The sequence below is a fragment of the Mobula birostris genome, chromosome X, assembly GCF_030028105.1.
Source record: "Mobula birostris isolate sMobBir1 chromosome X, sMobBir1.hap1, whole genome shotgun sequence".
NCBI classification, from domain to species: Eukaryota; Metazoa; Chordata; class Chondrichthyes; order Myliobatiformes; family Myliobatidae; genus Mobula; species Mobula birostris.
In genome coordinates, this window is record NC_092402.1 from 60,176,833 (window position 1) to 60,192,974 (window position 16,142).

At 45.7% G+C, this 16,142-nt stretch overlaps 1 protein-coding gene across 1 annotated transcript in view; it reads left to right on the forward strand.

Annotated features, from left to right (window-relative positions):
• The first annotated feature begins 9,186 nt into the window (after nt 1-9,186).
• The window catches only part of LOC140191545 (calcitonin gene-related peptide type 1 receptor-like), a 71,553-nt gene continuing 64,597 nt past the window's right edge, over nt 9,187-16,142 (forward strand). Inside the window, exon 1 of the mRNA XM_072249011.1 lies at nt 9,187-9,257. The gene's annotated coding sequence lies outside the window, so the exon portion shown is untranslated. The remainder of the gene's footprint in view (nt 9,258-16,142) is intronic.

Below are 16,142 nucleotides of genomic sequence, written 5' to 3' on the forward strand. Positions count from 1 at the left end.
GAACAGTCTATGTTCCAAACCTACACTAGTGTCACTCCCCATCTTTTCCTACGCTACACTGACGACTGCATTGGGGCTGCTTCCTGCAAACTTGCCGAACTCATTGACTTTATCTACTTTGCCTCCAACTTCCACCCTGCCCTCTGGTTTACCTGGTCCATTTCCAACACCTCCCTCCCCTTTCTAGATCTCTCTGTCTTTATCTCTGGAGACAGCTTTTCTACTGATGTCCATTATAAACTCACTGACTCTCACATCTACCTGGACTAAACCTCTTCCCACCCTGTTACTTGTAAAAATGCAATCCCCTTCTCTCAATTCCTCCGTCTCCACTGCATCTGCTCTCAGGATGAGGCTTTTCATTACAGAACAAAGGAGATGTCCTCCTTCAAGGAAAGGGTCTTCCTTTCCTCCGCCATTAACACTGTCCTCAACCGCATCTCTTCTAATTCGCTTAAGTCTGCCCTCACCCCATCCTTCCACCACCCTACCAGGGATAGGGGTCCTCTTGTCTTGACCTAGCACCCCACCAGCCTCCATGTCCAGAACATAATTCTCTGTAACTTCAGCCATTTTCAACGGGATCCCACCACCAAGCATATTTTTCCCTCCCCCCGCCATTTTCTGCTTACTGCAGGGATCGTTCCATATGTGACTCCCTTATCCATTCGTCCCTTCCCACTGATCTCTCTCCTGGCATTTATCCTTGCGAGCGGAGCATGTGCTACACCTGCCCCTACACCTCCTCCTTCACCACCATTCAAGGCCCCAAATACTCCTTCCAGGTGAGGCGACACTTCACTTGTGAGTCTGTTGGGGTCATCTACTGCACCCGGTGCTCCTGGTGTGGCCTCCTGTATATTGGTGAGACCCGACATAGATTGGGAGACCGCTTTGCTGAGCACCTACACACCGTCTGCCAGAAAAAGTGGGTCCTCCCAGTGGCCACCCATTTTAATTTCACTTCCCATTCCAATTCTGACGTCAGTCCATGGCCACTACTGTCGCGATGAGGCCACACTCAGGTTGGAGGAGCAACACCTTGTATTCCATTGAGTAGCCTCCAACCTGATGTCATGAACATCGATTTCTCGAACTTCCAGTAATGTCCCCCTTTTTTCCTCTTCCACCTTATCTCCTTACCTGCCCATCACCTCCCCCTGGTGTTCTTCCCCCGTTTCTTTCTTCCATGGCCTTCTGTCCTCTCCTTCAGATTTCCCCTTCTCCAGCCCTGTATCTCTTTCACCAATCAACTTCTCAGCTCTTCACTTCACCTCTCCCACCCTCCCAGTTTCACCTATCACCTACCACTGCCTCACAGCTGACTTTGGTTCAATCCTGACTTTGGGTTCTGTCTGTGTGGAGCTTGCACGCTCTCTTTGTACATGCATGGGCTTCCCCTGGGTGCTTTGTTTTCCTCCCACATCCCAAACACGTGCAGCTCGGTGGGTTAATTGGCTGCTGTGGATGAATGTTAGAATCTGGGAGGGTTCTTGAGGATTGGGGAGAATAGAATGTAGGAAAAGTGTAATTGGTTGGTTGATGGTCAGTATGGACTGGGTGAGCTGATAGGTCTGTTTCTGTGCTCCATGCTCCATGATTAATGTGACTCTTTGACTGAACAGCAGCGTCTTGCAACAATGTACCAATAGTCAAACCATCATGCAATACATTACACATACATACATATAGCCACAAAATGTGGGCTGGAGCTGAAATATTTTAATCTGAGACAAATATAAGAGAAGGATTTAGACAATGAAATCTGCTGTAGTCAGAGGCACATACACTCAGTGGTCACTTTCTTGTGTACACCTGTACACCTGCTCATTAATGCAAATATCTAATCAGCCAATCATGTGGCAGCAACTCGATGCATAAAAGCATGCAGGCATGTTGTTCAGACTAAACATAAGAATGGAGAAGAAATTTGACATAAGTGACTTTGACAATGGAATAGCAACACACATAAAAATTGCTGGTGAACGCAGCAGGCCAGGCATCATGTCTAGGAAGAGGTACAGTTGACGTTTCGGGTTGAGACCCTTCATCAGGACTAACTGAAAGAAGAGCTAGTAAGAGATTTGAAAATGGGAGGCGGAGGGGAGATCCAAAATGATAGGAGAAGACAGGAGGGGGAGGGATGAAGCCAAGAGTTGGACAGTTGGTTGGCAAAAGGGATATGAGAGGATCATGGGACAGGAGGTCCAGGGAGAAAGAAAAGGGGGAGGGGGGAAGCCCAGAGGATGGGCAAGGGGTATAGTCAGAGGGACAAAGGAGAGAGAGAGAGAAATAATGTGTGTATAAAAATAAATAACGGATGGGGTACGAGGGGGAGGTGGGGCATTAGTGGAAGTTTGAGAAGTCAGTGTTCATGCCATTAGGTTGGAGGCTACCCAGACAGAATATAAAGTGTTGTTCCTCCAACCTGAGTGTGGCTTCATCTTTACAGTAGAGGAGGCCGTGGATAGACATATCAGAACAGGAATGGGACATGGAATTAAAATGTGTGGCCACCGGGAGATCCTGCTTTCTCTGGCGGACAGAGCGTAGGTGTTCAGAGAAACGATCTCCCAGTATGCGTCAGGTCTCGCCAATATATAGAAGGCCACATCGGGAGCACCGGATGCAGTATATCACCCCAGCCAACTCACAGGTGAAGTGTCGCCTCACCTGGAAGGACTGTCTGGGGCCCTGAATGGTAGAGAGGGAGGAAGTGTAAGGGCATGTGTAGCACTTGTTCTGCTTACAAGGATAAGTGCCAGGAGGGAGATCGGTGGGGAGACCCTATTCCTAGTGGGGTGGCAGGAGGATGGGGTGAGAGCAGATGTGCGTGAAATGGGAGAGATGCGTTTGAGAGCAGAGTTGATGGTGGAGGAAGGGAAGCCCCTTTCTTTAAAAAAGGAGGACATCTCCTTCGTCCTGGAATGAAAAGGACCAGGTAAACTTGAGGGCAGGGTGAAAGTTGGAGACAAAGTTAATGAAGTTAATGAGCTCAGCATGCGTGCAGGAAGCAGCGCCAATGCAGTCGTCGATGTAGCGAAGGAGAAGTGAGGGACAGATACCAGAATAGGTACATAGATTGTTCCACAAAGCCAACAAAAAGGCAGGCATAGCTGGGACCCATACGGGTGCCCATGGCTATACCTTTAGTTTGGAGGAAGTGGGAGGAGCCAAAGGAGAAATTATTAAGAGTAAGGACTGATTCCGCTAGATGGAGCAGAGTGGTGGTAGAGGGGAACTGGTTAGGTCTGGAATCCAAAAAGAAGCGGAGAGCTTTGAGACCTTCCTGATGGGGGATGGAAGTATATAGGGACTGGACATCCATGGTGAAAATAAAGCGGTGGGGGCCAGGGAACTTAAAATCATTGAAAAGTTTCAGAGCGTGAGAGGTGTCAGGAACATAGGTAAAAAGGGATTGCGGCAACGGAATGATTGTTAGTGCCAAACGGGGTAGTTTGTGTATCTCAGAAACTGTTGATATCTGGGAACTTTCACGCACAACAGTCTCTAAAGTTTACAGAGAATGCTGTGAAGAAACAAAAAAAAATCCATTGAGCTGCAGCTCTGTGGGCAAAAACACTTTGTTAATGACTGTGGTCAGGAGAATGGCCAGACTAGTTCAAACAGATAGGAAGGTGACAGTAACTCAAGTAACCACATGTTATAACAGTGGTGGGCAGAAGAGTATATCTGAACTCACAACATGAAGTGGATGGGCCGACAGAAGCAGAAGACCTCAAATATACACTCAGTGGCTTCTTTATTAGGTATAGGATGTACCTAATAAAGTGGCCACTGAGTGTATGTACAAAGATGTCTTACAATAATGGACCAGAAAATATTAACTTTGCAAGTGATTCCCAGACTTTGCAAGTGGAGCCCAGAAAACAGACTGGTGGATTTCAAGAAAACATGGGAAACAGGTCTCAGTGAGCTTAGGGAGCATGGCAAATGTTGTCCTGGTGAGGTAATGTGGGAAGTGGGAAATGGGGCCCTGGTGAGTTTAAAGGGGGAATGGGAAACAGGACCCCAGTGAGTTTAAAGACAGTGTGGGAGATGGGACCCCGGTGATTCTAAAGGGAGTGTGGGGATTTCAGCCTGAGGACTAAACCTATCCTTCTCCATAATTTCCTTGAAACTATAGGCATTATGGTCACTGGATGCAAAGTGTTGCCATACACAAACTTCTGGCCCACCCTGTCTCATTCACTAATAGGAGATCTAGTATCACACATCTCTCTAGTTGGGACTTCTACGAACTAATTAAGGAAATTTTCCTGAACACATTTGACAAACTCTTTCCCGTCCAGTTCTTTTACATTACGGGAAATATGTGGAAGGTTAAAATCACCTACTATTGCAACTTTATGTTTCTTGCAATTCTCTGCAATCTCTACAAACTTGCTCCTCTAAATCCTTCTGACTATTGGGTGGTCTATAATATAGCCCCATTAATGTGATTATTCCTCAGTTCCACCCATATAGGCTCAGAAGATGAGCTTTCCACTCTGTCCCATCAGAGCATTGCCATGACATTTTCCCTGACTAGTAATTCTACCCCTTCCCTTTAATACCTCACACTCTATCATGTTTAAAATAACAGAACTCTAGAATATTGAGTTGCCAGTCCTGCCTCTCCTGCAACCAAGTCTCACTAATGTTTACAATGTCAGAATTCCAGGTGTTGATCCATGCCCCGAGCTCATCCGCCTTTCCTACAATACTTCACTTCACTTTACTTTATTGTCGCCAAACAATTGATGCTAGAGCGTACAATCATCACAGCGATATTTGATTCTGCGCTTCTCGCTCCCTGGATTACAAATCGATAGGAAGTAGTAAAAATTTAAATTATAAATCATAATTAGAAAATAGAAAAGGGAAAGTAAGGTAGTGCAAAAAAACTGAGAGGCAGGTCCGGATGTTTGGAGGGTACGGCCCAGATCCGGGTCAGGATCCGTTCAGCAGTCTTATCACAGTTGGAAAGAAGCTGTTCCCAAATCTGGCCGTACGAGTCTTCAAGCTCCTGAGCCTTCTCCTGGAGGGAAGAGGGATGAAAAGTGTGCTGGCTGGGTGGGTTGTGTCCTTGATTATCCTGGCAGCACTGCTCTGACAGCGTGCAGTGTAAAGTGAGTCCAAGGATGGAAGGTTGGTTTGTGTGATGTGCTGGGCTGTGTTCATGATCTTCTGCAGCTTCTTCTGGTCTTGGACAGGACAACTTCCATACTAGGTGCATCACTGATTACATCAACTTCTGTGTGGACTGCAATGTTCCGACAAGAACTGTCTTTTGTTATTCAAGTAACAAGCCATGGGTGACAAAGGACATTAAGGACATCTTGAACGCTAAAAAGAGGGCGTTTAGAGATGGAAATAGGGAGGAGCTGAGGGCAATACAGAGGGACCTGAAAGCCAGGATCAGGGAGGCCAAAGACAGGTACAGGAGGAAGCTTGAGTGGAAACTCCAGCAGAACAACATGGAAGAGGTCTGGAGGGGGATGAGGACCATCAGTGGGTTCCGGCAAACTAGCAACAAAGGAGCGGAAGGCAGTGTGGACAGGGCCAATGAACTTAACCTGTTCCTTAACAGATTTGACAGTGTGGCCCCTACCCATGCCACACATGAGCCATCTGTTGTCGGCCCCCAACCAACACATATTCCACTCTCCCCTCCCACCCCTCCTCACAGTCCCTCACCCTGCTCTCAAGACTATACCTCTTCCCCACACGAAACCACCATGGTGGGCTTCACAGCTCTACAGGTGAGAAGACAGCTGAAACGTCTCAACCCAAGCAAAGCTGCAGGACCAGATGGTGTCAGTACCAGGGTGCTCAAAGCCTGTGCCCCTCAGCTATGTTGTGTACTTCGCCATGTATTCAACCTGAGCCTGAGGCTCCGGAGTGTTCCTGTATTGTGGAAGACGTCCTGCCTCGACCCTGTGCCGAAGACGCCGCGCCCCAGCGGCCTCAATGACTACAGACCAGTGGCATTGACCTCCCACATCATGAAGACCCTGGAGAGACTTGTTCTGGAGCTGCTCCAGCCTATGATCAGGCCACACTTGATCCCCTCCAGTTCGCCTACCAGCCCCGTCTAGGAGTTGAGGATGCCATCGTCTTCCTGCTGAACCGTGTCTACGCCCACCTGGACAAACCAGCGAGCACTGTGAGTTCAACACCATCCGTCCTGCTCTGCTGGGGGGAGAAGCTGACAGCGATGCAGGTGGATGCTTTCCTGGTGTCATGGATTCTTGATTACCTGACTGGCAGACCACAGTACGTGTGCTTGCAACACTGTGTGTCCGACAGAGTGATCAGCAGCACTGGGGCTCCACAGGGGACTGTCTTGTCTCCCTTTCTCTTCACCATTTACACCTCAGACTTCAACTACTGCACAGAGTCTTGTCACCTTCAGAAGTTTTCTGATGACTCTGACATAGTTGGATGCATCAGCAAGGGAGATGAGGCTGAGTACAGGGCTACGGTAGGAAACTTTGTCATATGGTGTGAGCAGAATTATCTGCAGCTTAATGTGAAAAAGACTAAGGAGCTGGTGGTAGACCTGAGGAGAGCTAAGGTACCGGTGACCCCTGTTTCCATCCAGGGGGTCAGTGTGGACATGGTGGAGGATTACAAATACCTGGGGATACGAATTGACAATAAACTGGACTGGTCAAAGAACACTGAGGCTGTCTACAAGAAGGGTCAGAGCCATCTCTATTTCCTGAGGAGACTGAGGTCCTTTAACATCTGCCGGACGATGCTGAGGATGTTCTACGAGTCTGTGGTGGCCAGTGCGATCATGTTTGCTGTTGTGTGCTGGGGCAGCAGGCTGAGGGTGGCAGACCCCAACAGAATCAACAAACTCATTCGTAAGGCCAGTGATGTTGTGGGGATGGAACTGGACTTTCTCACGGTGGTGTCTGAAAAGAGGATGCTGTCCAAGCTGCATGCCATCTTGGCCAATGTCTCCCATCCACTACATAATGTACTGGGTGGGCACAGGAGTACATTCAGCCAGAGACTCATTCCACCGAGATGCAACACAGAGCGTCATAGGAAGTCATTCCTGCCTGTGGCCATCAAACTTTACAACTCCTCCCTTGGAGGGTCAGACATCCTGAGCCAATAGGCTGGTCCTGGACTTAATTCATAATTTACTGGCATAATTTACATATCCCTATTTAACTATTTATGGTTCTATTACTATTCATTTTTTATGGAGCGACTGTAACGAAAACCAGTTTCCCCCGGGATCAATGAAGTATGACTATGACTATGACTAGGTTGTGATGCACCCTAGAAGAATGCTTTCTATGGTGCATCTATAAAAATTAGTGAGGGTTTTAGGGGACAGGCCAAATTTCTTTAGTTTTCTCAGGAAGTAAAGGGACTGGTGGGCCTTCTTGGCAGTGGACTCTGCTTGGTTGGACCAAGTCAGGTCATTTGTGATATTGACCCCGAGGAACTTAAAGCTTTTGACCTGTTCCACTTGCGCACCACCGATGTAAATTGGGTCGTGCGGTCCGCTACTCCTTCTGAAGTCAACAACCAATTCCTTCGTCTTGCTGACGTTGAGGGATAGGTTATTGTCTTCGCACCATGCCACCAGGTTCTTAATTTCCTCTCTGTACTCAAACTCATCATTACCCGAGATACGGCCTACAATTGTGGTGTCATCAGCAAACTTATATATTGAGTTTGATGGAAACTTGGCTACACAATCATGGGTGTACAGTGAGTACAGCAGGGGGCTGAGTACACAGTCTTGTGGGGCAATACTCCTTGCATTGAAATATACACAACTCAGAACAGTAGTTCAACCTTTCAATTCCTGACTTCGTATGTAAACTTAATAATGTCCTACCCCACAACCACTGCATTATCTGCTCTGATGTTTTGTTTCCCATCCCCCTGCAACTCTAGTTTAAACCGCGCCCCCCCCATGCAGCATGAGCAAGCCTTCTTATAAAAAAGATATTTTAGTCCCCCTCCTGTTCCTGTACGGGCCCGACTTGCCCTGGAAGAGAGCCCAATGATCCAAAACTCTGAAGCCCTCCCTACAGTGCCATCAATACTCTGAAGAAACTCAGCAGGTCAGGCAGCATCTATGGAGGGGAATGAACAGTCGATGTTTCAGGCTGAGACCAAACATTGATTGTTCATTTCCCTCCATAGATGCTGCCTGAGCTGCTGAATTCCTCCAACATTTTGTGTGTGTTTTGCTACAATGATAAGAGATTGTTCAATTTCTATTAAAGTTTCAGAGATTCTCAAAACACTCAGTAGGTCAGGCAGTATCTGGCAGGGGGAAACAATGGTTTGGGTTAAGTTGTTCTTCGATCTTGGCAATCCATTTGCAAATGTTTCGTCACCATACAAGGAGTCATCATCAGCGTGCTGTTCAACTGTGGTGTGTCCTCTGAATGATTGGCCTTTATATCCTTATCAATCAGTTGATTGGCCATCATTACGGAAACTCAATTGTGACGTGAGGAGGGGGTCTCATCTCTGATTGAGTTACAATTGTCATCATTCGGAAGGCACCACAGTTGAACAGCACACTGATGATGTCTCCTCGTCTGGTGATGAAACGTTTGCAAATGGATTGCCAAGATTGGAGAACAGCTCACCCTGAGCATCAACCACCTGAGCTACACATTTTCTGAGTTATTTCCAGAGGGAAACAATATTTCAGGCTGAAGAGCCTTTGTCAGAGTAACGACGGAGTCAGGCAAGCCATAGAGGTTGTAACAGGCACAAATCTGAGTTTCCTCATTCTGCCACGTTTTTAGAAGTTATTTTTGAGCTTTAATAATTTGCGCAGGAATGTTAGGCTCCATTGAATGGCTCTGTGCCTGGAGGACAGAATTTCCTCAAGGTTACACAGCTCCCCTTTACAATAGACTGTCTGGTTGCTGCTTTCCACTTCCCCTTACAGTTGTCATATAGTCTGTACAGTAATGTCGGTGTGTGTTTAAGTTGATAACGTTCCAAGAACCTAGTCTGTTGCTAAAACTAGCTGCACTATTGTGCTTATTTGTCTCAAATGTATTACACTGCAAGAGAATGGGCTGAACTCTATCCACAGGCACATGCCCTTCCTGTGCTGTAAATAATGTTTTTCCCCTATAGCATTCAAGAACCTGCACCCACATTGTTTTATTGCTTGTGTTACTGTAATGGGATATGTACCGTGCTTTGTTGGCAAGGACTGATCACTATACTTGGAAGCAACACCACTGAATCAACAGGTAAGATTACCTGATACTAGTCACTGTAGTGAATAAAATTAGTCTTGGAAATTTTCAGTCTCCATTGGCAAGAAAATTCTTTATGTAACCTTCCATCTATTACCCTGCACACATTTTGTGGTTGGTGTTTTGGGAGAGATCCAGGCTATTCTTAGCTTTTTAATTTTTAAGCGCTACAGTTTTCTATAGTGTCTATAGTTACTTGAATTATTTCAAACAGAAAGCAAATGGGCTTTCACTGATGTCATTACCCAGAGGAATCACAAACACAAGAGATTCTGCTGATGCTGGAAATCTTGAGCAACACACACAAAATGCTGGAGGAACTCAGCAAGTCAGGTAGCATTTATGGAGAGGAATAAGTAGTTGATATTTTGGGCTGAGATCCTTCATCAGGAGTGGAAAGGAAGGGGGCAGAAGCCAGAATAAGAAGGTTTGGGGAGGAGTTCAAGGTGTCAGGTGAGGGGTAAGGTAGGTGGCTGGGTGGGGGAGGGGAGAGTGATGGAAGAGGGAAAGGCCTGAAGAAGCATGAATTAATAAAACAGGATAGTGGAAGAAAGGGAAGGAGGTGATGGACAGGTGAGAAGAGAAGGGGTGAAAGGTTGACCAGAATGGGGAATGGAAAAAGAGAGGGAACTCTTTACTACTCTCCATAGATGCTGTCTGACTTGCTGGGTTCTTCCAATGTAATTCCCAGATGAATCAGTTGGCTGGTAGAGAACAAGATAAAATAGTGGGGCAAAATCTACTCCTCTGAACTGTAATCTATACAATGCTTTATTTAGTGTCTTGATTCTGAATTCTGTTTCTACGTCTGCATCTCCCTTCCATTTTTAAGTCCTATAGAAGAGTGAATTAAAGTATTCCAAGTTCCAACTCAAAAGCTAATACCTGGTGCCTCTGGTATTGTGCCAACAGTGCACTGTTGAAGCTGTTGGCCATTAGATGAAATGCTCAGGATTCCCTCTGGCATTAAAAACGAATCAGAAAGTTACCCAGCATGGAAATGTGCCCTTCAGCTCATTGAGTCTATGCTGACCGTCAATTTACATTAATCCTACACTAATCCATGTCAACTGTACTAAGGAGCAATTAGCAGTGGTCAGTTAACAAACCAACCCTCATGCCTTTGGGATGTGGTAGAAAACTGGAGCACCTGGTGGGGGTGGGGGTTCTTCCTTGCCTTATATTTTTTCTGCTTCTGCCTTTTGTTGTCGGTGGAGAGTTTACTCGGCTTGTATCTTCAGATTTAGATTTATTTCTCAAATGTACCTGGAAACATTCAGCAAAGCACGTCATTTGTGTTAACAACCAACACCCTTAAGGATGTGTTGGGGACTGTCCACAAGTGTCACCACACATTCCAGTACCAAAATGGTATGCCCACAGTACTCAGCAGAAGCAACAGAGAACACAATAAGCAACAAAACAAGCCCCTTTCCTCCCTCCCACACACATAAACAGTCCTTCAACTCCAGGACAGGCCTCAGACTAGCCGATGATGGGGCTTTGAACTCCAGGCCTTGAACTCTGGCCTAATAAGTCCCTGCGCCTCTTGCTTGCATGGACATCCAGTTCTGGGACCTATTGACCTGGGATAGCCTGATATCCATAATGTCCTTCATCACCCATCTACATTGCTGGCCGTTGAGCGCAGGGTGGAGGTCTGGGCTCTGGACGTCCTCCATCACACATCCACGTCGCTGGCCTTAGAGCATAGAGCAGAGGCCTAGACTCCGGATGTCCTTCATCCTGTGTTCACATTGCTGGCCTTCAAGTGCAGAGCAGTTGCCTAGACTCCAGATGAACTTTGTCCCACATCCACATTGCTGGCCTTAGAGCATGGAGTGTGGAGTAGAGGCCTACATTCTGGCCTGACCTCTAACTTCTCCCTGTCCCTAAACCCTAATCTATCCTCCAAATCCCCCTCATCCTCATTGCTAAACCCTAACCTAATCCCGAATTCCCCTCTCTGTCCCCAAAACCATCCCAAAAAACAACTAAGTCCAAGCCATAACCTCAACAGAGATCGCAGATCAGTGCCATCTTGGGTTAATTCTGATTTTGATAGAGAGATCTTAACTCTGTGGGCTAGTAATGTTGATTTATGGTGTAGGATAATGAGCTAATTCTTCTCTAATATTAGCATATTTGCCTAGATATTCAAAAGCGTAATGCCATTTCTTCATCTGAACAGTTATATTTTTAGGAGTGTAATGTGTTAATGTCCATTCCTGGATCAATTCGTGTCATTCGTAAAATTTGATTGGCTATTTCCATGTCAGGGAAGCACGAAATGATGTCAGTCCATGTTCATCAGTCCTTTCAGAACTTGGATCCCATTGAACAGCCATTGTTGGACACCCTCACATCAATGTGGCCTTCCCTGTATAGTTTGGTACTAGGTTGATGGTCAGCTAAATAAAGTAGTTCTTCCTTCAGACCCTCACAATGCACTGAACATAACCCATCTTCCACTACTTCTTAATCCCTGCCAAACTTTGATACCAGTCCTGATCTGACATTCTCTCAAATTCCAGTTCCTGAGCAGCTGATCTACCAGTTTCCAAACGTGGGATTGCCAAAGGATTCCCTTCCATTGTTGCCATTCAAAATGCTGGGTATCTCTACCAACTATGCCCCATCTCCCTCAACTACTTCCACCAACGTCAGCACCATTGTACATCATACAGCACAGAAGCAGACCCTTTGGTTTATTGAGTCTGTGTGAGACATCAAGTGCCCACTTATTCAAATCCTCCACTAATCCCATTTTTAATTCTCTTCACAACTTCTGCTGCTCTGCCACAACCATGACTGTTGAAACTGTTGCTTAATTGGCCACTGTATATCCCCCCCACCCAACCCCACAGGCGTCTGGTTCAGTAGAGGAATCTGGGGAGAGTTGACAGGACTGTGGGGAGAATAAACTGGAATTAGTGTAGGTTCAGTGTATGTGGATAGTTGGTGTGGACTTGGTGGGCCAATGGGCCTGTTTCTGTGATATACGACTCTATAGTTCTCCTATGCTAATGTGAAATTCCTGACCATTTTTCCCTGAGAGCTTGGGCTTAACTAAAGTTTTCACTGGAGGGCTATAGCTGAAGAATTGGCACCTTTCTGAGACATCCATCTCATGTAGCCATTACAGTGCACCAGCAATTGTTTGCTCCTGAAATAGACAACATCCTGGTGAATTTCCTCTGCACCCTCTCCAATGCAAGCACATCCTTCTTGTGGTGCAGTGACCAGAAGGATCCTGAACTATATTTATCCTGTTATCAACGTCCTGAACACAGACTGTCAGATTGTCAAATTGCTGTTTTTAGGTGCTTGGTATTGGCAGCTTGGCAACAGTTTTTTCACATTACAACAATAGCAATAATTCTAAATCACCTCAGTGACTCGAAACTGCTTTTTTGTGCTACATCACACACAAAATGCTGGAGGAGGGAACTCAGCAGGTCAGGCAGCATCTATGGAGAGGAATAAACAATCAATGTTTTGGGCCGAGACCCTTTATTAGGACTGGAAGGGAAGGGGAAGAACGGAGGACAAGCTGGCAGGTGAGAGGGAAAATGGGTGTGGGGGGGGTAGAAATACCTGGAAATTGGGGAAATCGATGTTCATACCATCAGATTGGAGACTATCCTAAAGGAATATGAGGTGCTACTCCTCTAACCTGAGACCATAGGGGAGGCCATGAACTGACACGCCAGAATGGGAAGTAGAAAAAATGGATGGCCACCAGGAAGTACCACCTTTTGTGGCAGACAGAGCGAAGGTATTCAATGAGGCAGGCCCCCAATTTACATCGGGTCTCACCGATGTAGAAGAGGCTGTACTGGGAGCATTGAATACAGTAGATGATGCCAACAGACTCACAGGTGAAGGTAAAGTGTCACTTCACCTGAAAGGACTGTTTGGGCCCCTGAATGGTTGTGAGGGGAGGAGGTATAGCCCTTGTCTCACTTGCATGGATAAGTATCAGGAAGGAGATAATTGGAGAGGGATGAGCAGACCTTTTGTGTGTGTTGTGCTAGATTTTTGGCATCTGCAGAATCTCTTGTGTTTTCTATCCTGTACGACTCTGTAATTCCATTCCCTAACTTCCCTGTTTTTCAAGATAGTTTTGTATGTCCACCTAGACACCGAGCTTTTATTAATGTCTCATTTGAAGGATACTCCTTGGCTACTGCACTGGGAACACCAGGTTTGACTTTTGTGCTCAAATTTATGGAGAAGAACAAGCCTACCACTTACTGACTGAGTGAAGGTGCTACCCATTGAGCAATGAGTGATATCCATAATATTTATGCAACCGAGGCCATCTTGTTAGGGGCCCAGTCCATTTTGAAAGGGCTGTGCTTGGGATGCCATATTAGTCAGCAGCTCCCTTGAGGTCTCGGAGCTGTTGGACCAAGGGGAAGGCATAATGTAAATGGGTGCTTGATAGCAGAGCAGATGGTGGACTGAAGAGCCTGTTTCTGTGCTTGTGACCCTATGAATCCCAACACCCTCCCACAACCCCACCCGTGGACTCCTCTTCAGCTGTGGCAGCAGCTCATACTGGCTGAGCAGTGCGTGCTGTAGCTAGATCAATCTAAAAATTACCTTTGGTGTTCCACTGGCATTGTAGAGCGCCGAATTCTACTTGAGGTCAATGAGGTTAGGACTGCTGTATGTTCCTTCCTGCAACCATCACGATGGAAGAAGCAGAGTGTTAGGTCACCATGGTCCATGTTGGGAGCGCCAGTGTACAGTTTCCTCTGGCTGAGGGAGGCTGCAGAAGATTTACTACTCGAGGATGTTTGTATAATGAGATTGAAAAAGAGTGCTTATTGGCACTTTGCACACCCAGGCTAATAGGTATTTAACCTAACTGTAAATATGGTAAAACTACACTGCTGCAGATTTTATTTAAAAACAATTAAATCAATTTTTATGATATGGAATCCTCTGATGATTTGTGATAAAGAAGGAGGTAGCAGAATGGCAGGTAGTGTGCAGTCAGGAGACAGGAAGGATGTTGCATTTCTTCGGGGAGGTGGGGGGAAGTTGAGCACATCCTTGAAACTTTTCCCCTGTCCACCTGGTAATCTCTTGCTATGACAGGGTTCAGAATAGGGTATCTGATTCAGAAGTCTGGTGAGGGGCATGCAAACAACGAGGCTGCCCAATGTACAGAGGATGGCAGAGTGGTGTATGAAGCCGAATTAAAAGCTGTGAGAGGGTCAGTCTGTTGAATAGAAATGGGTTCTTAAATTAGAATTGAAAACAAGTTATTTTTATAAAGTCAATGGCCCTGATCAAGGGCAGAATGCTCCACTGGATTTCATTGTATAACCCTGAGCCTCATTCCTGTTTGTGCTGAGAACAGTAAGTTTGAAGAAACGTTATGGAAAAGCGGAGACACTTTCTCAAGGGACTGAATTTGCTGTTTCCTCCCAGGTTGCATTCTGCAAAAAAACATTTTTAATGAATTGGATGTGAATTCCACAAGGGTTTTTAATGCTGGGAACAGAATAGCTCCTATGCTTTGCACTTGGAGTTGGAGACTGCTGTATTGCTGAGTGCATGGTGGATTGTGTTTAAGATTAATCCAATTTTATTTCACTTAGGGTGCTCACAATAACAGAAGAAGCCATTCAATCAACGCACAAGTGTCTCACCGCCACATTTTAGAGCAATTAGTAATATCTCCTCCTTCCCAATGATGTATCACCACAGTTGCTATGGTGCCACTATTGCATAGAAATCATGCCATGACAATACCAATCACAAAAGTTTAATTGTACTACTAAAAACTATACTCAAAGAGGAATAAATGAAAAGTTTCTGTAAGCTTTAAATTATGGCTTTTGAGATGTAAATTTTAAAGTACATTGACAATACTTAATGAAAACATGTCACCCAGTTGTTCAGTTAAATTCTAATGGTGTTTGCTGAAGCTCATATGTTGATTAAAAGAGTGAAAGGCAGTGAATGAAGCATTAGTAAAGGGTAGACTTATTGTCCTCAATCTAGAGAGGGATACCAGGACAGATTTTTCTTTCAGCTAATGTTTAACAAATTAATTCATAGTTTGCAGCAAGCATACTGTATATCCTTTTAGGTACAAAAGGCCCAACATGAAATAGGGCCTCACAGAATGAGAAAATCTGCAGATGCTGGAAATCCAAGCAACACACACAAAATGCTGGAGGAACTCAGCAGGCCAGGCAGCATCTATGGAAAAGAGCACAGACGACGTGTCAGGCCGAGACCCTTCATCAGGACTCCAATATGGCTTGGCTGTAGTTGACGTGAGAATTTAGAGGTAGTATTAGATCAAAGAAAAACGTGTATAATGTTGCCAAAATGAGCAGTAAACCCGAGGAATGGGAACATTTTGGAATTTAGCAAGGAGGGGCTAAGAGATTTCTAAGGAAAGAGAAAGTAGATACAAGAGGCTGAGGTGGGACGGGATTTCTTTAACACATCCAAGAGGGGTTCTTGAAACACTATGTGGGGAATCCAGCTGGAAGAGAAAAAATGTTGGACCTAGTTTTGGGAAATGAGCCAGGCCAGGTGATAGACCGGACAATGGGTGGCTGTTTTGGAAATAGTAAGGATAAATTTGGATCTTGCGGCAAGGTACTAAATTGGGGTAGGGAAAATTACAACAGGATAAGACAGGAGTAAAGGAGCGTTGATTGGGAATGGCTGCTGTCAGGCAAATCCACATCTGACATGAGATTTGTTTAAAGACTAGCTGATCAGAGTGTGGGATTGGCATATTCCGGTAAAGTACAAGGACAAGGATGGTGAGATAAGGGAACCTTGAATGATCTGAGAGGTCCTAAATTTAGTCAGGAAGGAGGAGGAAGCATACATAAGATTTCA